The 22,791-nt window shown below is 37.4% G+C and overlaps 1 long non-coding RNA gene across 12 annotated transcripts in view; it reads left to right on the top strand.

Annotated features, from left to right (window-relative positions):
• LOC112672783 (uncharacterized) overlaps positions 1–22,791 on the top strand; it is a 161,254-nt gene that overhangs the window by 66,113 nt on the left and 72,350 nt on the right. The window contains exons 9-12 of one of the 12 annotated variants that reach the window (XR_003144513.3): positions 3,494–3,558; positions 3,867–4,070; positions 11,668–11,716; positions 13,643–14,116. The exons of 7 other annotated variants lie outside the window; for them this stretch is intronic. This is a non-coding gene — a long non-coding RNA (uncharacterized LOC112672783). Of the gene's footprint in view, positions 1–3,493; positions 3,559–3,866; positions 4,071–11,667; positions 11,958–13,642; positions 14,117–22,791 lie in introns of those variants that run through there. 4 more of the 12 variants (XR_003144503.3, XR_007413630.1, XR_003144514.3 and 1 more) reach the window with 4 other exon arrangements.

Raw genomic sequence — 22,791 nt, 5'->3', positions numbered from 1 at the left:
TATATTATTAAAGAAGAAAGAGGAATAAGAGGTACTGAAGACAAAGTCCTAAAGATATCGAAGAAGAAATGATACACAAATATAAGCTGTGCTATAACTTAGATTAATTATATAAATTTATGATACACATAAAATTATATATACTAATATGTTTTATATTTACTTGTTACTAGATAATCTTAATTTTGTTACAAAATTATCATTATTCTCAATATAATTTTTCATGTTCAAAGAACTTGTTTCCATAGTGTCTAGCTTTACTTATGTATACCATACATGGATTCTCTTGCCATTTGACATACAGGACTAATTGTCCAAAATATGATCATTGAGTAAAAAATAATATCTTTATTTTTTTAATAATATCTTTAAATTTTTTTTTTAATTTTTATTTATTTATGATAGTCACACACACACACACACAGAGAGAGAGAGAGGCAGAGACATAGGCAGAGGGAGAAGCAGGCTCCATGCACCGGGAGCCCGACGTGGGATTCGATCCCAGGTCTCCAGGATCGTGCCCTGGGCCAAAGGCAGGCGCCAAACCGCTGCGCCACCCAGGGATCCCTAATAATATCTTTAAAACTTGAATCCACAGATAAACAAAACTGCTACTCTATCCATATAAATATGTACATATGCCTGATGATTGAATTAGCTGAATTTATCATATTTAAATTTATTGTTTTTTACTTTATGGATCCAAAGTCTGTCAAATGGCCAGATTATTTATTGTAAGTTGATTTACACGTTTCAGCAAGAATCATGAGGCAGAAATTACCAGCATTGAATCTTTGTATGTGATGGAACCAAAAGTATTAGATGAGCATTTCATCATCATATTCCTTCTTCACAGCAAAGTTACCTTCTTTTCCTCAAGTCTTCTGTTTTCTTCTTCTCTAGTCAGCTATTGGTTACTGGACAAATGATTAAGAAACATATTTAGACAGTAAATCTCCAGTAACTCCCATTTATGACATTTTCTCATATGACATATTTGTATTTTAGACTTATGATGCAGCCGTGTCTATAGAAACAAAAGGAAATGCAGAATAATTTAGTCATTAGACATTTGGGCTCCAAATCAAAACCACATACTCAAAGGCGACATTTAGCTTTAAACATCTAATTATTTCATTTCTTCAATTTAATTTTCATGTGTGGATTTAAGACAACAGAACACTAAAAAAATCATCTAACTACTTTTATTTTTTTTTTTAAACTGGCTTATCAGTCCAGGAAGGGATCAAAATAATTTATTTCCTCAATAAAATATGTATAGGCTGGTGCAATTTTCATCTTCTCATTGATAGAGCAACAAGAAAACTTAGTCCTACTGAATTAATGTTAAAGTCCCAGTTACTTATGTTGCCAGACTGGATAGTATTTTTCAAGGAACTTTCCGAATTTCTATGACATAGGACAATAGTTCTAAAACCACATTGCTTGTAAGATATAAATTGAAATAGTTACAATATTATCTATCAGTGTATTTAGTGTTTTACTTACTTAGGTATTTAAATATTGTGAGACTTACATGGTACCCCAAATAATTTGGCTTTATCTTTCTGGCTGATTGCTCTGGCCATGAAACATTTTGGCTGATCATACCATTTGGGCCAATTTCATGTTTTCTCTTGCTTCATGCTATTCTTTGTAGCTGCCCACACAATGCATACTCCCAGGCCTCCCATTCACCAGCCCCTTGTATCTATTCAGTCAATCGGGAAACCTATACACCTGGTCTGTGACCACATTTGTTTTCATGCTATGGAGAGATGGAGCCATTAATGGCAAATCAATGCTACGAAAATTATAGACTGTTATAAAAGTTTCTTTGCAAATAGCTGTTTAACACCACAAAGAAGTTAGGTTAAAATTGTTTCAAAGTCTAAAATTAGTTACATTTTAAGCTAACTGCATATGCTTTTATTGTCTCTGATCTAAAATATAATCCCAGGAGGTTGTGAAAAGCATGCAAATTACAGAAAGCTAATTTGCTCCAACAGCGATGCCTCCCATGCAGTTGGGAGGTCTATTAGAAATAGTGTATTCTCTGTTATTTGCATATTAATAGCACCTGCTGAAATACTTTGGGATTTACTTCCACTGCCAGCAGAGGGACAGAACTAAAATATATAAAATTCCTTTCATATCACTATGTTAGGCTATAAAACATGCAGGATGGACTAAGAATTCTGAATTAATAGCAGAAACTAGTGTGTTCATATTGCATATGGTATGTGAATTTATTTTTCTCCATGATAAATGATCACTTGTTTAAGAGATTGCAAACAAGGTGACTACAAGCTTTATGACAAAAGTATCTCCTCCTCCTCGAAGAAAACAAAACAATCTTTTCAAAATGCATTGAATAAGGATACAGTTCTTTATGCTTTGCTCTGAGAAACTATATAAAGTTTAACAAAGGGAAGCCAGGCATACTGATAAAAATATATATATATATATAATGTACAAATATTCAGACTCTCAGATAATCTAAGCTGCAGAATTTTGGTCATTTGTAAGCAATTAAATGTGTGTGTGTGTGTGTGTGTGTGTGTGTGTGTGTGTGTGGTAGCAACTTGAAGATTTTCTCCAAAATGAACTTTCCCTTCTGATCATGAATATTTTTGCTTCTTTCTCTCCAACTCAGTATAAAGAGAAGACTTACACATATCTCGAGTTGACAGTGCTTTGAAAGAAAAGCTAACCTCTTCTGTCCTCCAGAGAAGATAGGAAGGTGCTTTTGGCCTCTAAGTCTCACTCTTAGAACACAGAGCTCTGGCCTCCAAAAAGTGCCGCTCTATAGAGATGAGGGCCGCCAGAACTGATCTCCCCCGACACACCCTTGCATGCCTTACCGCTCTTTTCCCTGTCATTACATCCCACTGTAATGCCCTTCCTATCCTGCCCACTTGTTGCAACTGTATCCATAACTTAAAATTTGGCTGGGAAGGAATAATTGAATGATTTCAGCAACAGCGAAATACTAGGAAGGTGTTTACGGAAGTACATGACTGAAAGGAGGGGACGTGGAGATTTTCAAAGTGTGACATTAGACCTCACCTATTGGATTGGTGCCCTTATTTTGAATCATGTCATATTTAGGATGAATGAACACCTATTGTTGTGCCAGCACTGTTTTAAGTTAAAAATAGTAAATCACTGAAGTTTTGTTACAATTCTTAGAAGCAGGTGTTGTTAGTGTCATTCTCCCCTATTTACAAATGAGGAAACAGCGTATCAGAGAGACTGGGGTCATAAGAGGTCATGCAGTCAGTGGCACAGCAAGAATTCAAACCCAGGCTTCCTAAATTCAGTCATGCTCTCAACTGCTGTCCTTGGGACAATTTTGTCTTCATAGTCGCATCTACTCATTAATTTTGTTGTTGTCATATACGAATATTCTGGAGATAGCATTTTCTGTACTGTCATGGAGGGTCTCTGTTTTAGAAACTTATTAGGACTATTTCTGTGATTTTTTTCCCAGGCAATAGGGATGTCCAAAGAGGATAATTCTTCTTCATATATCTTCGGAACTCAACTTTATGAATGGTTAGTTGAAATGCACTCTTACTCACTTGAAGCCATTCCACTCTGATTAGCCCCAGCCCGAGAGTAGGAAAAGGAGAACCTCAATGCAGTTCACGTTGGTGGTCTGACACTCCACTTATTTGACTGGAGTTATCTCTCTGAAAAAAAAAAAAAAATAGTTGTGTCTCAGAAAAAATAGTCCTAGCCTAACCAGCCAATGGACAAAGGCCTCTGATCTACCCAAATCACTGTTTCAAATTGATGTCATCGAATTCTCCTTTCACTCAGAAACTGACCAGTCCTCAGCGTCACAATTCTGTTTTTCACAGGATCTGTGCTCTGATTTCCTGGCTCAAAGCAGACAGAAGCAATGTGCTAGCTGAGCCGTGGCGAAAGAAGCCCTGCATTCGCTGGGATAAATAGTAGCAGCTGTAATGAACTCCTACATTTGCCATCTTCACCAACACAAGTTTACATTTTACTCACATGAAGTTCAATGTGTTGTTCTCTGTCGGTGGATGGCCTACCATCGGGTCAGTCAGGGACTCAAGTCCCCTCCGCTTTATGAGTCCCCCATCTCCTAAAGTGCTGGTGTCTTCTGATCAACTCCTGGCTAGCATACACAGGAGGGGGTGTACGTAGATCTACTGTATTTGGATGTCCGGCAGGGGAGAGATTTAGCAGAAGTCTAGAAGTGGTGTACATCATATCCACCCACGCTCCATTCTGCAAGACTCAGTTAGTGGCCAGCCCTGTCTGCAAGGGAGGAAGGGAAATGTGTTCTGAGTTTGTGCCCAGACGAAAAGGAAATATGGTACACGTTATGTTCGCTGCCGATGGTGCTTTTGGAGGTATGCCCGTGATAACAAAAGACATGACTGCTGACATGGAAGTAGGTGTCAGTCAGCAGATTCTACAGAGGACCACATAGGAACTGTTGGAGGCTCTGAGGACCCCGCATGATCTCTGGGCCTCTGCCAAATATTCTTATTGTTTTTGTTATTGTTTGGCAACTCTTTAAAAAATATAAGAACCATTCTTAGCTCAAAGGCCTTCTAAAAACTGGCCACTGGCCAGGTATGGCCTGAAGGCAGTAATGTTGAGCCCCTAGTCTCAGGAAGACAGGTTGTTTTGTATCTCTAGTTAGCACAATGGCAGGTGTTCACAGTGCTCCTACAAATAACACAGTTTCAAAGTTGAGAAAGCCTTTGAGGATCACCTAAAACAAATGTCTTACATTATAGATAAGAAGACTAAGGCCCAATATAGTAGAGTCACCTAAAGAAACCAGGCTTATCTTTTTGTGAAGAAAAATGTTATCATTATAAACTGATACTTTGAATAAAGAGTTTATTGAAATGAAAGCTTTACAGGGAGAAAAAAAAAAAGCAAGTTGCTGTATTTTCTGGGGGAATTATTCATAGTATTATAACCATGCATGTTATTTATACTGGCCTCCCTAACAAATAATTGGAAGTTGACTGTATAATTCAGGCGGAAGTTAGCCATCTGAAGGAGATAAAGATCAAGATACCTTTATCTTATCAGGTGAAGCAAAACACCGGGGGAAGAAAAAAATTGCAAAGATAAATCTTGGAAATATTTGGGTCTCTTCGACAGTATAGACTTCGTAAGTTTAATAAATATTGAAGAATATGTGAAGAGAAAGTTCAGTAGATTTGGGTACATACAAATAAAAACGTATGCACATTGCAAGTACTTGAACACAAATTAAGTGAAGGACATTACTTGCAGTGCACACACTGAAGGATATGACCATAAATACATCTATGGTCAAAGAAATTAAAGAAGAAAGTAATAAAATGTATGAACAAAGTATATGAAGAGATAATTCACCATGCATAAAACATATGACCAGAAAAGATGTGAAAACATATCCAGTCTCCCTGGTTTTCAAAGGATTAAATGTCACTATAAACAACCTCACAATCAAGCTGATTAGCGATGATAAAATTCCAGAAGCGTTCATCCCAGGCAGGGCTCAAGCAACTCACACTTTTCTATGGACTTTGCTTAGATTTCACACCCCTTCTCTTCAATAATCATTCCAAACTTTCCTAATTTCCTTCAGTCCTTCTCTCCTCCCGTCTCCCAATATATTTCTCTCCCACCTACTTCATCAAAGAAACTGAGGTCATTGAAGGCCTATTCTGACCTTGTTCATTAGTTTTTCCTCCTCTCCAAACCATGGAGGCTGAGGAAAGGACCATGCTCTTCCTTCTACTTGTGTCCCTCCCTGAGGAATCTCTCCTGCCCCAGCAGAACATGGCCCCACCTGTAAGAGTGGCCAGGGGATGTGGAAGGTGACCTCTGAGATTTCATCACATTTATAGCTTGCCCAGTTGGTGGGGCCTTTGATCATATACTTGGGTGGAGAGGACCTCTGGTAGGTTCTATCTAGATGCAGATAATGACCCCATCTGAAGTCGGCTTTTGCCTTCTATTTCTCTTGGAGCTATAGATACAGATGCAGATGTAGGTGTAGACATAAACTTAGCTTTACATATGGATAGAGATGGATAGACAAGATATAGACATATAGATCTATAAAGACACAAAGATCAATATTACTGGTAGAGGGACACAGTGTTCATGGTGACTATGTTTGACTAACCCGTGGATTTCTCGAGCCTTAAGTCTGGAAGGAATTTCAGAGTTCATCTACTGCAGTGTTTCTCAAATTCAGCATGCATAGAAGTCATCTGGGGAACAGGTTAAAACTGCATGTCCTAGGGATAATAAGTCAGAGTCTCTGGGGATAAATCCCCAGAAACACTTTTGAGAACAGGCTCCCTGTGTGCTGCTGGAACAGGTGGCTCTCAGACTTTTCTTTGAAGAACTCTGATCCAGAACATTTATATATGAGATTGATGTCCAGAGACATGGGTTTTGTCTCGGACAACTCTGCGAGCGAGGTCTGTAACAAGACCAAGCGCAAGAGTCCTAGCTTACTGGTACCCACCTCGTACAACCATGAATTATCATTTCATCACTCAACTTTGGCTTTTAGACTCTCAGCCTATTGTTGAACCTGGGGAAGGAGAGGGAACCTTTTAGGGTCCTTTTAGGGAAACTTTTAGGGTCCTGTTTCCAGGGCAGCTAAGCACGTCTGAATTGGACAAGGCTTCCCCACGCACTAAGGAGCGCTCAGGACCCAGATGAATATCCAGGGACTTCTTCTCCCAGGGAATCACTGTGCCCGGAGAATCAGGCTTTTCCAAGCTGGCACATTTCTATCAGGCAGCCATAAGAAGCTGGTAATTTTTATTTATTGTCTGCAGTTCATGGCAGCCAGTATTTTACCACCTGCACATCTAAAAAGGAAGGGGAAGAAAAGCACACCAATATTCTCAAAATGTTTATATTCAAGGAGTGTGTATTTCAGAGAGGGAGGTCGTGATGTGTGTATTTTTATTGTGTGTGAAAGGATCGTTAGTGGCGGTGCAGCTGGAAAAATAATGCAAGCACGGGGTACTGTCTTTTGTGACAAAGTTTCCTCTGGTAAGTTACAATTATAACGTAGAAAATGATACCTTAGACAGCAACTAATTTGTGAATCCTGGGAAATGCTGTGCAGTGATTCCTCATCAGGACAGCAGAACCTGATCTGTAAAAATTTGGGCCTCAGCAGGAGGTTGTTTGCAAAGAGTGATTTGCATTTCAATTGTAAGTCCAGCACAACCTTTAAATCTTGGCTGCTGCACCATCACAATGGAAGTCTTCTTTCTTTCTTTTTCCCCCTGGTCATGGAGTACTTAGAAAAGAAAAAGGAATATTACCATGCATCCTCAGTTCCACCACCACGGACAATAAAATATAGGTGATTATAAGGAAAAAAAATATATGGCACTGATGGTTAAATTTCCTCCCCCTAGGTGATTCCATACAACACATGTTGACAATGGTAGAGGCCGGCCCGGGCCCTGTGTGGCTGCTGGCCCCCCACACCATGCCTCCGCCTAAAAGCACCACAGCCCTTTGCTCTTCTTCCCTACAGAATTCCAGTTAACTGACGCAGCTTGATGAAGAAAATAAGTAAAACGCACAAACCAAAAGCAACAAGAAGAAAAACACTATGTACTAGAATTAGTTTTCTCCAAGGCGAGTCACTGCTGGACAACTGAGAGGCCTTTTGCCACTCAGTTTCGTAGCCTCACCATCAGCGTCTTTAATACTTCCCTTTCTCTAAATTGTTTGGATTAGCCCTTTTCTACACAGCGGGCTGATTTATCTCCTGGGTATATAGGATCCACTGTACCAGGGAGGAATGATCCCACCCTGGGGCCTGCATCCCACTGTACCCAAGGATGTGACACCCTCCTATCAATCAGAAACAGGTCACCAGACAGCGGGCCACGGGCCAGGGAGGGGCTTGGTGGGAGTGATCCCCACCCAGCACCATGGCATATTTATTAGATTAGATGTTGGCTCTAACTTTCAACTTTGTACATTTCTCTGTCATTGTCAGAAATTTAAATCAACTGTAAATCTATAAATTTGTCTCCCAGCACTCCCCTCTGTCTGATGGGGGTTTCTCAGAGTTCACTTGATTTACCTAAACTCTCAGGCAATGAGCCTGCTGTTCATTCACCCCTTCTGGAGATTTTTTTTTTTTTTTTTCATCCTTAGAACTCGAATTTCTGTGGCTTTTCTTAGACTCTTGAACTCCTTGCTCCTTCTCGGACTCCCCCCTGCTCTGCTCATTTCTAAATGTTGGCATGTGTCACAAGCCAGCTTTCTAGCCGGTTGGCTCCTACATCTATCCTGCCTGGTGTCTCTTGGCCGGTCCCCTAGCTCTACCCTCCATCTATACTCTGATGGATCCCAGGCATTGATCTTCAGGCCAACCCCTCCAAATCTCAATAGAATCCCTCATTTGTTTTTTTCCTCATTTTCCCGCATCTCAGTAATTGGGTCCACCATTACCTAGTATCCCAGTATCGAGTGACCAGGAGTTCAGAGAGAGGGTCCTAAAATACCTCTTTGATTTCCTCTCCCCATCATATCCCACATCCAATTCAGCAGTAGATCCTGTTCTGCTGGAATACTACCCATGTCTGCAGTCATTTATTTACCTTTCCTCCCTCTCTTGTTCTGCTTCTAGCTATTTCTCAAATACACCAAATTCAGTGCTGCCTCAGGGCCTTTGCACTCACCTAGCACTTCTCCTGGAATGTTCTTCCTCTGAATGGCCATGTTATTTTTCAGAGGTTCTGTCTAAATGTGACCTCCTAAGAAAGAATATCCAAAAAACACCATATCAAAAATAGTAGCTATCTCTCCGCTTGAATGTCCCCTGACTCTCTTACCCTGGTTTATTCTTCTTTGTTGCATGTATCATAACCAGGGGTGACAATGTAGATTTATATACTTGTTTATTGTCTGTTCACATGTGAGGTTGTAATTCAGGCAAGAGCTGGTTTGTTTGTTTTGTATTTTTTTTCTAGAACCCTAGAACCTAGTATAACTCCTGACACATAACAGGGGTTCAATAAATACTTACTCAGTGTTAAGTGAACTTTAAAATGATTTCAGTTTCTCTCTGACATATTTCTTTGAAATATCTGGGATTATTTTCGAAATGATTGTTAGCATTCTGCATTACCACTGAATTTAAGAAATTTGTTTGTTACATTTGCCTTAAATCTTCATAACAATTGACAGTGGTTATTTAGACTTAAGTCCAAATGTTACTGCGATTACCCTACATTATGAGCTCTCTTGTCTTAATTTCTTTATTCCAATTATTTTACTTTTTTATTTCCACTGGAGTAGTTGATTCAGTATTTACTTTTACAGAATGTCACAGTTCTTTTTAAAAACATAAAATGTAATTATTTTATTATGGAGGATATATAATTCATCGCAAGTCAAACAAGGATGAGCTGAACTCTGGGTTATAACCCTGGACAGACCCTGATGTTGTCAGGGACCACTGAGTTTTAGGATTGTGTGTTCTGTGCCCTGTCACTCCATCCCATCCCAATCCTGGCTACCTTTCTCAGCTTTTCCATTGTTTCCCTGTTGCCTAGCTCTCTGCTTCCCCACGCACTTCTCATCTGCTCTTGCTAAATTATCAATGCTGGGAAACTATAAAACCAAGTTTATGAAACTTGTGTCCAGAGTACAAGTTAACAACCTGTGATTGAGGGCCTGTGCTCTGATGGAAATGAAGGAACTTCAGCTAACTTTGTTTTTCTCTTGGTTGTCTTCTGAGTCTCTGAGCAATGGTGCATAAGCAGGGCATTCTTGAGGCTATAGTTGCTATACTTTATAACTAATACACCTAATCATTATGAGCCTAAACTTGTCTTGCTGGGCCCCTGAGAAGAAGGCTGCCCATCTGCCCTTGCTTCCAGATGGAGGGTCTCACTGGATCATCACTGAACTTCACTCATCACTCAAAAGACAGCAGTGTTTAGAGGAAAATTGGTTCTTGGGTTTTTTTGTTTGTTTGGTTGGCTTTTTGTTTGTTTGCTTGTTTGTTTTTCATGTAGTAATCTGGGGCACATAATGTTAGGAAAAGGCTCTAGTCAACATCTTTCTTTGTAAAAAATGGACACTGAAATCTCTTTCCTTATCCCACAAAAGGAAAAGGCCTCCTGCAATAGGATTGCACATCTTCGACCACAGCCTTGAGAGGAGGCCACCCTACATCCATGTGATTGCAGTGCCTTGATTCTCAGATGCCACACAGTCTTCTACTTGGAAAGCCCTTGGGGCACCAATTTCGTCCCTCCTCTGATAAATTCTATGTATTATACTGTGCTGTGTACACGCTCAGAGCTAGATAAATGGAGAGTAATAATAACTGTTATTTTTATACCAAGTGTTATCAAATCAGAAATCTGACACCTAGTAATTTAATATATATGTTTTCCCACATACCTTTATTGCTGTTTGGCTAGAAAGAAAATATGAGGAGATTGGAAACCAACTGTAAATATTTCTATAGTCTTAATGGCAAATGCTTTTTCTTTCCTTTATTACCTTGCTCCACTTGCTTGATCCTCTATTTTTCAGGGCTGTATTCCATCTCTTTTTCTCCTTTCAATGATCCCTCATTCAAGAAGTCTTACCTGATTGGTGACCCATTTCTGTCTGCTTTCATCACTCCACACAATCCCTCAGTGGTCACCTTGCTCTGCAGATTATTCATGCAGCCCCTCATGTTTTTGTTGAATTGGCCTAGAGGATAGAACCCAGCTGACCTGGGCTTGAATCAGCTCTCAAATCAGATTGGCTTTAGGCAAATTGCTTAACCTTTCTCTGTCTGGTTTCTCATCTGTAAAATAGAATTAATAGTACCCACTTCATTATAAGCACACTGGGAAGATTCAACTGTATTGTGAAAATATTCTTATTCTTCATTAAACATATTTCCCCTACCTTTGCCTCTGCTTTCGAAATGGTGGTGAAGCTTTTTTGGGTGCAAATATCGTCCTGTCCCAGTGGAGTTGCAAAGTGCCGAAGGGCTGGCTGACCGTATCATGGTTTTCAAACTGCACAACAAATGTGTTATAAGGATTTCCCAGCATAAGACACTGTAGCAGGCCCAGTGGTAGTGAGGAAGTGGGGACAGGAAATGAAACGCAAGAAAAGAAGATGAAACACAATCATTTGTACCCCCATAGCTCCCCGTGTACTTTGTATAGTGATCAATGTAAAAAGTCAAGTGATAGCATAAAAATGTAAATATCCAAAATAACAAGAGATACAATGACCAAAAGAAAGAGTTGCTGCCTACTAAGTAGCTCAGAAAGTATCATGAGAGGGCAGGGGACCCCCAGGACCCCTTGCACAAGGGTGGTCAGGGCAGATTTTAGCACGTGGCAAGGTCACTGGTTATGTCTGAGTCAATGAGCAGATTCGATAGGTGATGGGAGGAGATGGCAGCCATTCATATTGAGATGATTTATGTTGGGCATCATACAGAATTTGGAAATATTCCAAACTAAATACAAGCAAATGTAAGTTGAGGCAAGAGCCCACTGTGGTTTCAGGAACCAGTTCTGATGCTTTGGACTTTGCCATACTCTTTGTTTAATCTTTACGTTTAAAATTCTCAGCTCATGTACTCTAACATTTCTTTCCTTCACTTGTTACCAGATTCAAAGCTGTGGCCTCAACACAGAGGACTTTCAATCAACAGTAGCCAGTAAGCACTGATCCTGCGTTTATCTGAATAGCCAAATCAGATCACCCCTGCAGCAATCCAGTGGATTGTTTGGCAGTTAATGTGACTGAATTAAAACTGTCAATTATTTCTTATATGTGAATAGTCTTACAAAAATGCTTGCAGTATTTCACAAATATGTAGTTCCAGGACTAAAATTCAGGAGCTACAGACAAAGGAACCCATCAAATTGTGGCTCTTCTTGCCAGTTCTTTGATCAAGGGTAAGTTTTTTATTCTAGCAGCCATACAAACTGCTTTGTAGCTACCTTTTTTTCAAGACATGCAGTCAGGGCCTTGTGCTATGGCTAGTTGGGATAATAAATAAAATGCACTGATAGATATGTTTATTGGGACGTGTGATTTTGTTTCTATATAACTATATTTTTCTTTTAACGACACACATGCTGATTCCTAGTCATCTGCCCTAGGCACCAGTAAAATCAGATTAAAAGCATTAGTAATGTAGTTAATTCCATTTATAATATGCCTACACCAGAGATGAGAACATTAAAATAAGGAAAATCTATAAACTGGAATTAAAGAATTTTTTTGGAACTCCTCATAAGGAATCTTTGAAAGAAAAGCATAAGGTTTTACATAAACACTCTCAAGGAGCCTTTTTAGTGATGTTTTCGAAGTAATATGTGCAATCCCAATTAAAGTTTGCCTTGGTCACTTGAGTCTTCATATTTTATACTTCAGGTTGATTCAGATGGCTTTGTATTAAGGGATGAGTGTCCTTTAGTGAAGCTCTGCTAGTTGTAATATTGCCTTCTGTAACCTGGCCTAATAATCACTATCAGCTAATCAATTTTTCCTTTTTATTCAAATTCTATTATCCACTCCCTTTTGACCTCTGGTTCTTGGGACAGCCCATGCATTATTTTTTTCTGAAATCCTCAGCATATTACATGCAGCATAACAGGATAAAAGCCCCAGCATTAAACCCAATCAATAGCTCCCACAGGTAGACATCTATTTCATCCCCTTCTTTAATGTGTTGTCCTTTGTCCATGAAGATGTCACTATCGACCCACAGTCCATCTGCTATTTGGTGTGGGTTCTGGACTTTGTGCAACATCAGTGGTATATTTGGGCCAAATCATTCTTATTCCTTGCCCAGGTCATCTGTTGAGATCCGCTACCCCATTCAACAGGCAGGTAAGCTGTGACCAGAGAATGACATAAAACCACCTGGCTTGGATTCAAAACTAATAGTCATTTCACCTGCTTTTTCATAGCCACAAAGCTATTAAAGTAAATTCTACATTTTGGCTTTATCTTATTTTCTTATCTTGTACTTTGAGGTAATTAGCTAATATCAACAATGAAAGCTCTTAAAAGAATAGAATACTACTTCATTTATTTTTCATTAGTTTAATTTTTAAAATAAAATTAGGAAAGTAAACATGGGTGCATAAAACATGTTTGTTATTAAAAAATTCCAAATATATAGAAGTGTATAAAGTGAAATCTCCTTGCTACCTCATTCAGGCCAATCCTCTCTTCCAGAAGTTTCTGAAAGCATAATACAAATACAGACAAATGCATGTAGGTGTATATGTAAATTACATATTTCATTTCCAACTGTATTCTATCGTAAAAGTTGACACAATACATAATGTTTGATAGTTTTATTATTTAATACTTCCTAAAGATTTTTTTATTTTAGATTTACATAGAGCTACCTTGTTAATTTAATAGTTGCATAATGTTTCACAATATGGATTAATTATAATTTATTCAACCATACCCTTATTGATGGAAGTTTAAATTGTTTCTGATTTTTTTACTATTACAAATAAAGCTACCAGAAAATATTGTGTATTAATGATCTACTTCTGCATAACAAATTACACTAAAACCTAGTGGCCTCAATCAATGACAAACCTTTATTGCCTCATAGTTTCTGTTGGCCAGAAATCTTGGAGATTCTTCGCTGGCTGATTCTGACCTGACATATCCTCATGAGAGTGAAGTCAAGATGTTGGCATTCATCAGAGGTCTGGGAAGGGCCTGAAGGATTTAAGGTGGCTCATACACACGATGGGCAGATTGGTACTGGTTGTTATTAGAGACCTTGGTTCTTCCAACATGGGCCTTTCCACAGGCTATTGAGCACAGCAGCCAGCTTCCCCAAGATGAGCAATCCAAGACAGCAAGAGCCAAACAGAAGCTATCCCATCTGTGACCTACCCTGGGAAGTTACCTGTCATCACTACTACCATATTTTTTATGACTTTATACATGTTTAATGTATACAATTTGATGAGTTTAGTTATATGTATATACCCATGATACTATCACCACAATCAAGTGCTTGCTTCGGCAGCACACATACCATCACCACAATCAACGTAATAAAAATATCCATCACCTCTATACGTTTCCTTGTGTCCCCCTCCCGTTTTTTATGGTAAGAATATTTCACATGAAATCTCCCCTCTTAACAAAAATGTAAGTGCATGGTATTGTGTTGTTAGCTATTGGCACTATGTTGTACAGCCAGTCTCCAGAACTTACTCATCTTGCATAACTGAAACCTTATACCCATTGAATACCTCCCCGTTTTCTCTTGTCCCTGGCCCATGGCAACCATCATTCTGTTCTCTGCTTCCATGAGTCTATTTTGGATATGTCATATAAGTGGAATCTTACAATATGTGTCTTTCTGATACTCTTTTTTCACTTAGCATAATGTATTTCAGGTTCATCCATTTGTTGGAAATAGGATTTCCTTCTTTTTAAAGGCTGAATAATATTCTATTATACATTTAGTCCTAGGTACCTTATTGCTTTTGGTGCAATTGTAAATGGGATCAATTCCTTGATTTCTCTATATACTGCTTCATTATTGGAGTATAGAAATGTGGCAGATTTTGTATCCTGTGACTTTACTGAATTCATGCATCAGATCTAGCAATTTTTTGTGAAGTCTTTCAGGTTTTCTATACAGAATATCATGCCCTCTACAAATAGTTAAAGTTTGACTTTTTCTTCACCAATATGGATGCATTTTATTTCTTTTTGTTTTCTGATTGCTGGGACTAGAATTTCCAGTACTATGTTAAATAACAGTGGTGAGAATGGGCATCTCTGTCTTGTTCCTGACCTTAGAGGAAAAACTCTCAATTTTTCCCCACTGAGGAGGATATTAGATATGGATTTTCACAGATGGCCTTTATGATGTTGAGGCATGTTCCCTCCATCCTTACTTTGTTGATGGTTTTTATCAAGAATGGATGCTATCCTTTGTCAAATGTTTTTTCTGCATCTACTGAGAGGATCATATGGTTCTTATGCATTCTTTTGATTGTAGCGAATGATTATTTTAAGGTACTGTTGGATTCAATTTGCTAATATTTTGTATAGAATTTTTGCCTCTGTGTACATCAGGGATATTAGCTGGTATTTCTCTTTTTTAGTGGGGTCTTCGTCTGGTTTTGGAGTCAGGTAATGCTGGCCTCATAGAAGGAGTTTGAAAGTTTTCCTTCCATTTTTAGTTTTTGGAATAGTTTGAGAAGAAAAGGTATTAATTCTTCTATAAATGTATCATAGAATTCCCCTGTGATGCCATCTGGCCCTGGACTTTTGTTCTTTGGGAGATTTTTAATTACTGATTCAATTTCTTTGCTGGTTATTGGTCTGTTCAAGTTTTCTATTTCCTCCTGTTTCAGTTTTGGTAGTTTATATGTTTCTAGGAATGTATCCAGTTCTTCCACATTGCCCAATTTATTGGCATATAATTTTCTACAATATTCTGTTAACAATTGTTTGTATTTTTGTGGTGTTACTTGTGATTTCTCCTCTCTCATTAGTGATTTTATTTATTTGAGTCCTTTCTCTTTTCTTTTTGATAAATCTAGCCTAGGGGGTTATCAATTTTATTATTTTTTTCAGAGAACCAGCTCCTGATTTCATTGAAAATGAAACCTTCTTCATTTGTTCTTTTTCTTTTTAGGATTTTATTTATTTTAGAGAGAGAGAGTACAATGGGAAGAGAGAGAGGCAGAGGGAGAGGGGGAAGCAGACTTTCCGCTGAGCAGGGAGCCTGATGCAGGACTTGATCCCAGGACCTTGAGATCATGACCTAAGCTGAAGGGAGATGCTTAACTGACAGGGCTACCCATACACCCCTCATTGATCTGTTCTAATGGGGCTTTTTTGTTGTTGTCATTTCTATGTCATTTATTTCTGCTGTAAGCTTTATTATTTCCTTCTTCTGGCTTTAGGCTTCACTTGTTATTCATTTTCTACCTCCTTTAGGTGTAAGATTAGGTTGTGTATTTGAGATTTTTCTTGATTCTTGAGGTAGGCCTGTACTGCTATCTACTTCCCTCTTATGCTCACGCTTGCTGCATCCCAAAGGTTTTGGGCCATTTTGTCTTCACTTATTTCCATGTATTTTTAATTTTCTTCTTTAATTTCCTGGTTGACGTTCATTGACATTCAATGTCATTGAATGACATTCAATGACATTCATTCCTTAGTAGGGTGTTCTTTAGTTTTCATGTATTTGTGGTCTTTCCAAATTTTTTCTTGTAATTGACTTCAAGTTTCATAGCATTGTAATTGGAAAATAGGTATGGTATGACGTCAATCCTGTTGTACCCATTGGGGCCTGATTTGTGATATGATATGTGATCTATTCTGAAGAATGTCCCATGTGCACTTGAAAAGAATGTTTATTCCACTGCTTTAGGATGAAAAGTTCTGAATATATCTATATCTGTTAAGTTCATTTGATCCAGTGTGTCATTACAAAGAGATAAAAGATCTATACTCAGAAAACACGAAAGAAAGTGAAGATGACAGAAAGAAATGGAAAAACATTCCATGTTCATGAATTGGAAGAACAAAGATTGTTAAAATGTCTACTGAAAGCAACCTACACATTTAATGCAAGCCCTATCAAAATACTACAAGCATTTCTCACAGAGCTAGAGCAAACAATCCTAAAATTTGCATGGAACCACAAAAAAATAAATAAATAAATAACCAAAGTAATCTTGAAAAAGAAAAGCAAAGCTGGAATCATCACAATTCCAGACTTCAAGTTATACTACAAAGCCATAGAGATCAATACAGTATGGTACTGGCACAAAAATAGACACATAGATCAATGAAACAGAAGGGAAAACCCAGAAATGAGCGCACAACTAATGTGCTCATGGTCAACAAATCTTTGACAAGGCAGGAACAAATATCCAATGGGGAAAAAGATGGTCTCTTCAACAAATGGTGTTGAGAAAACTGGACAACTATATGCAAAAGAATGAAACTGGACTGCCTCCTTACACCAAACACAAAAATAAGCTCAAAATGGATTAAAGATTTAAGTGTGAGACAGGAAAGTATCAAAATCCTGGAGGAGAACACGAGCAGTAACCTCTTTGACATTGGCCATAGCAACTTCTTACTAGATATGTCTCCAGAGGCAAGGGATAAAAAAACAAAAATGAACTGTTGGGACTTCAAGATAAATGCATCTGCACAGCAAAAGAAACAGTCAACAAAACTAAAAGGCTACCTTTGGAATGGAAGAAGACATTTGCAAGCAATATATTTGATAAAGAGGTGGTATCCATGGGGGATCCCTGGGTGCCGCAGCGGTTTAGTGCCTGCCTTTGGCCCAGGGCGCGATCCTGGAGACCCGGGATCGAATCCCAAGTCGGGCTCCCGGTGCATGGAGCCTGCTTCTCCCTCTGCCTGTGTCTCTGCCTCTCTCTCTCTCTTTGTGTGACTATCATAAATAAATAAAAATAAAAAAAAAAGAGTTGGTATCCAAAATATGTAAAGAACTTAATCTCAACACCCAAAAACCAAATTACCCAGGTAAAAAATGGGTAGAAGCCATGAATAGACATTTTTCCAAAGAAGACATACAAATGGCTAACATGAAAAGTTGTTCGACATTGCTCATCATCAGGAAAATACAAATCGAAACTATAATGCGATATCACCTCACACCTGTCAGAATGGCTAAAATTAACAACACAGGAAACAACAGATATTGGTAAGGATGCGGAGAAAGTGGAACCCTCTTACACTTTAGTGGGAATGTAAATGGTGCAGCCACTCTGGAAAACAATATGGAGATCCCTCAAAAAGTTAAAAAGAGAACTACCGTATGATCCAGCAATTGCACTACTGGGTACTTACCCAAAGAATACAAAAATATTGGTTCGAAGGGATACATGCATACTGATGTTTATAGCAGAATTATTGACAATAGCCAAATTATGGAAAGAGCTCAAATGTCCATAGACTAATGAATGGACACACACACACACACAGAGTATACATTTTATATATAGTATATAGTATATATATTATGCATATATATAATGGGATATTACTCAGCCATAAAAAAGAATGAAAACTTGCCATTTGCAACCACATGGATGGAGCTAGAGAGTACTCTGCTAAGTGAAGTAAGTCAGAGAAAGACAAGTTACCATATGATTTCTCTCAATATGTGGAATTTAAGAAACAAAACCGATGAACATAGAGGGGACAAGAAAAGAGAGGCAAACCCTAAAAACAGACTCTTGGCTGTAGAGAACAAGCTGAGGGTTGCTAGAGGTGTGTGAGGGTATAGGTTAAATGAATGATGGAGGATTATTAAGTATTAATAAGTAATATTAAGTATTAAGGAGGATACTGGTTGTGATGAGCACTGAGTGTTGTATGTAAATGATAAATCACTACACTTGAAATTAATATTACACTGCATGTTAACTAACTGGAATTTAAATAAAAACTTGAAGCTAAAAAGAAAACCTCTATATAGGTATGTATATACCACATTTCTAAATTCATTCATCTGTTGATGGACAAGGGTAATTTTCATTCTTGGCTATTGCGAATAATGCTGCAATGAGTGCAGGTGAGAGCACAGATATCCCTGCAAGATCCTGATTTCAATTCTGTTAGATATAAGCACAAAAGTAGAATTGATGGATCATTTGGTCATTCTATCTGTAACTTTTAAAAAAAACCTCTGTACTGTTTTACATAGCTGTTGTACCATATTACATTCCTACCAACAATATGCAAGGGTTCCCTTTCTTTTGCATCTTGATGAACACTTACTACCTTCTGGTGGTTTTTGATAATAGCTATCCTAACAGGTGTGAGGTGATATCTCATGTGGTTTTGATTTGTATTTCCTGATGATCAGTGATGTTAAGCACCTTTTCATATCCCTGTTGGTCATGTGTATGGCTTCTTTGGAAAAATATCTATTCTAGTCCTTCATTCATTTTTAATTGGCTTATTTGTTTTTGTTTTTCTTTTTTGCTATTGAGATGTGGGAGTTTCTTATATATCTTGGACACTAATTCCTTTTTAGGTATGTGGTTTGTAAGTAAATTTTTTTTCCCATACTGTAGGTTGTCTTTTCATTCTTTTGATTGTTTACTGTGCAGAGCCTTTTCAATTTGATGTAGTTCCACCTGTCCATTTTAGCTTTTATTGCTTGTACTTGGGTGTCATATCCAAGAAATCATTGCCAAGACCAACATCAAGGAGCTTTGCTTTTGTATTTACTTCTAGGAGTTTTATAGATTCAGATCTTATGTTTAAGTCTTTAATCCATTATGAATTGGGGTTTTTTCGGTTTGGTGTAAAATAGGGGTACAATGTCACTTTTTTGTATATGGATATCCAGTTTTCCCAACACTATTTGTCGAAAAGACTGTTCTTTCCCCTTTGTGTATTTTGGCACCCCTGTTGAATATCAGTTGACTATATATGCATGGGTTTATTTCTGGCCTCTCTATTCCATTCCACCTGTCTGTCTTTATGCCAATACCATATATATTTTCCTTAATTATTGTAGATTTGTAGCATATTTTGAAATCAGGAAGTGTGATGCCTCCAGCTTTATTTTTACTTGAGGTCAGTTTGGCTACTCTGGATCTTGTGGTTCCATATGAGTTATATGATTGTTTATTTCTATATTTATAAAAATATGATTGGGATTTTGATGGGGATTACATTGAATCTGTAGATTGCTTTGGGTAGTATGAAAATGTTAATAATATTGTCTTCCAATTTATGAATACGAAATGTCTTTCCAGTTACTTGTGTCTTTTTTAATTTCTTTCATCAGTGTTTTTGTAGTTTTCAGTGTACAAGTTTTTCACCTTCTTGGTTAAGTTTATTTCTAAGCATTTTATCCCTTTTGATGCTACTGTAAAAGAAATTGCTTTCTTCCTTTCCTTTATGGATGGTTTGTTGTCAGTATACAGAAATGTAATTGGTTGTTGAAAAGTTGATTTTGTATCCTGCAACTTTACTGAATTCATGGATTGGATTTGTTATTTAGTGGAGTCTTTATGATTTTCTATATATAAGATCATGTCTTCTGTGAATAGATATAATTTTACTTCTTCCTTTTTTATTTTCTCTTTCTTTTTCTTGCCTAATCACCCTGGCTAACACTTTAGTACTATGTTGAATAGAAGTGGTGAGACTAGGCATCCTTGTCCTGTCCTTGATCTTAGAGGAAAAGCTTTCAGCTTTCCACTGTTGAGTATGAAGTTAACTATGGGCTTATCATAGTTTAGGTAAAGAAAAAGTGCTCTTCTTACCATCTTAATGTAGCTCTTCTCAGTTTTGTGCTCTTCTGGGGTATTTCAACTTTCTAACTACATTTTAGAAATCTCATAAAGGTATTGTGTCCATATATGGTTGGGGGACAAGGGCTGAGAATCACTATTTTGAAATATTCCTGACATCACTCCTCCTACTACCACATATTTTTGGTTAGAAGCAAGTCACAAAGTCTGGCCAACGTTCAAGGGAAGGGGAATTAGACTTCACTTTTTAAAGGAAGAACTGTCAAAGAATTTGCAGAAATGTTTTTAAACCACCACAAAAATAATAAACAAGTAAGGGAACAAATAAATAAATGAATGACATGTAGATGTATTTCTAGGATATATTACTAGAAGTTGCTGCATAAATGCATATGCATATTTCAAAAGTGGAAAGATATTGCTATATTGTTCTCCAAAAGCACTGTTAGCACTCATGTATCCTTCAAGTCCTTAAATATTGCTTATTTTCCCAAAAGCTTAAGAACACTTGACATTAGCAGGTCTGTCTTATATGTTTTTTCATCTGAAAGACTAAAAACAATATATATTTTTAAAGTTTGCATTTTACCTGGCTACTAGTGAGTTTAGTATCTTGTTTATTGACCATATGCATTCTATGGTGAATTTCTTTGTAATATCTTTTGCTGTTTTAAATCTAGCTACTTGCCCTTAAATATAGATACTTGCCCTTAAATCCATCGTCTTTACTTACGATGGATAGGAATCTGTTATCTATCATGAATGTTAAAATATGTCTTTCTAGTGTGTTTTCCTTTAGCTTTCTTTTAATGTACTATTTTGGGGGTATCTGGGTGGCTGGTTAAGTGTCCGACTCTTGATCTCACCTCAGATCTTGATCTCAGGATCATGAATTCAAGTCCCATGTTAGGTTCCATGCTAGGCATGGAGCCAGCTTTAAGAAAAACAACAATGTAGTTTTGTGCTATATAGAAGGAAGTTTAATATATTTTAAATCTTCCAAAGTTTTTCTTATATAGTCTTTATTTTAATAAGAAAATCATTTCAAAAATTGTCCAAAGATTTCCTTCTTATAGTTCTATATAGCATGGATGTTATATGAAGTTTTGGGGGTGTGTGGTATAAGAAACTAATGTTAGTTTTGTTTAGGATTTCTTTTAATGGTGGTTTTAAGACCATTTAGATCTATAGAATGCTTTATTAAAAAAAAAAAAAAGACGGGTTAGAGCTCTCTCTCCCCATTTTCCGTATATCCCACCCTGAGTAACTTTTAAGGGGGTGGGGGAGGGTGAAGAGAGAGTCACACTGAACACATTTGGAAACAAATGTAACTGCTTAAAAACAGTTGTTCATCCAAAGACAGGAACACAGTTGAAAGTTGAATAAACAGCATTTTGTTAGTTTATGCCTTTACGATGATATATTAGTATGACTTTACATACATGAAGAAATTTATGCACATTCATGTTTTGATTTAATGTTTAAAAAATTTAAATATGGCCAATATAAAGCAACTACTTATATTTTGAAAATAAGGGAACATAGATTACAAATCGAAATTCAATTTTTTTTGTAATAATAAAACCACATGGCCTCAGGAACCAGGCAATGCATTCTATCTCTTAAGAGACAATTCTTACATTCTAGATATCCACCCACTCAGTATATAAATGAGTCATCAGCAGAAACAACAAACATGTAGATTCAGATGCGATGATACATACACTCTGCATATATCATTTATATCCCCAAATATATACACTGCAGGCACATATGGACACATACTGAGTAAATCACAAAGCTTTCCATCCTGTAAGTCTTTCTCTTTAGCCTGTGATGGATCTCATTATTAATTAAAGAATCATTTAGCTTGCATAATTGTCTTCTGCCATCCATAATTCCAACCTTTCAATGTCTTTTCAAGTTGGCTTTTTAGACTAAATGCACCCCTTTGTCTTGGTGACATCATCAACACAGTCTGGATGGACAGACTCAGCAGTGGGGTGGATAATATGGAAAGAGGCCTTCTCTTTGTTCTCAATCATGGAACTTACCAAGAGATAACTTCATTTGTGAATTTTTTTTGATTCTTTAGAATTAAGGTGCACCTAAGATCCCACACTTTGCAGTTGAGCAGCTCAGTCTTTCATCTGAAAGGAATGAACCATTTGTTGTTAGATGTCCACTGTAAGAGATGAACGTTTCTGGATTGGGGAGCAAACTGATAGTAAGACTGCAGAATGTCCAAAACAGGACCAACTGGAATTTTACAGCCAAGTATGCTTTGTTCATATCAAGCTTTTATCTTCATTTTAAAGAAACCTAATAATAAAGTCTGGACTAGCAAATAGTGGTTCTTAATATACAATAAACCAGGTATTAAAGCTCCTGGGGCAGTCAAGGCATTACAATAAACACGTGTGGATATATATTTTTTTCTTTTGGAAGAGTAATAGGGACATCACTTCAA

Source organism: Canis lupus, chromosome 10 (assembly GCF_003254725.2).
Source record: "Canis lupus dingo isolate Sandy chromosome 10, ASM325472v2, whole genome shotgun sequence".
Taxonomy (NCBI): Eukaryota; Metazoa; Chordata; class Mammalia; order Carnivora; family Canidae; genus Canis; species Canis lupus.
This window is presented reverse-complemented; position numbering and strand designations above follow the sequence as displayed.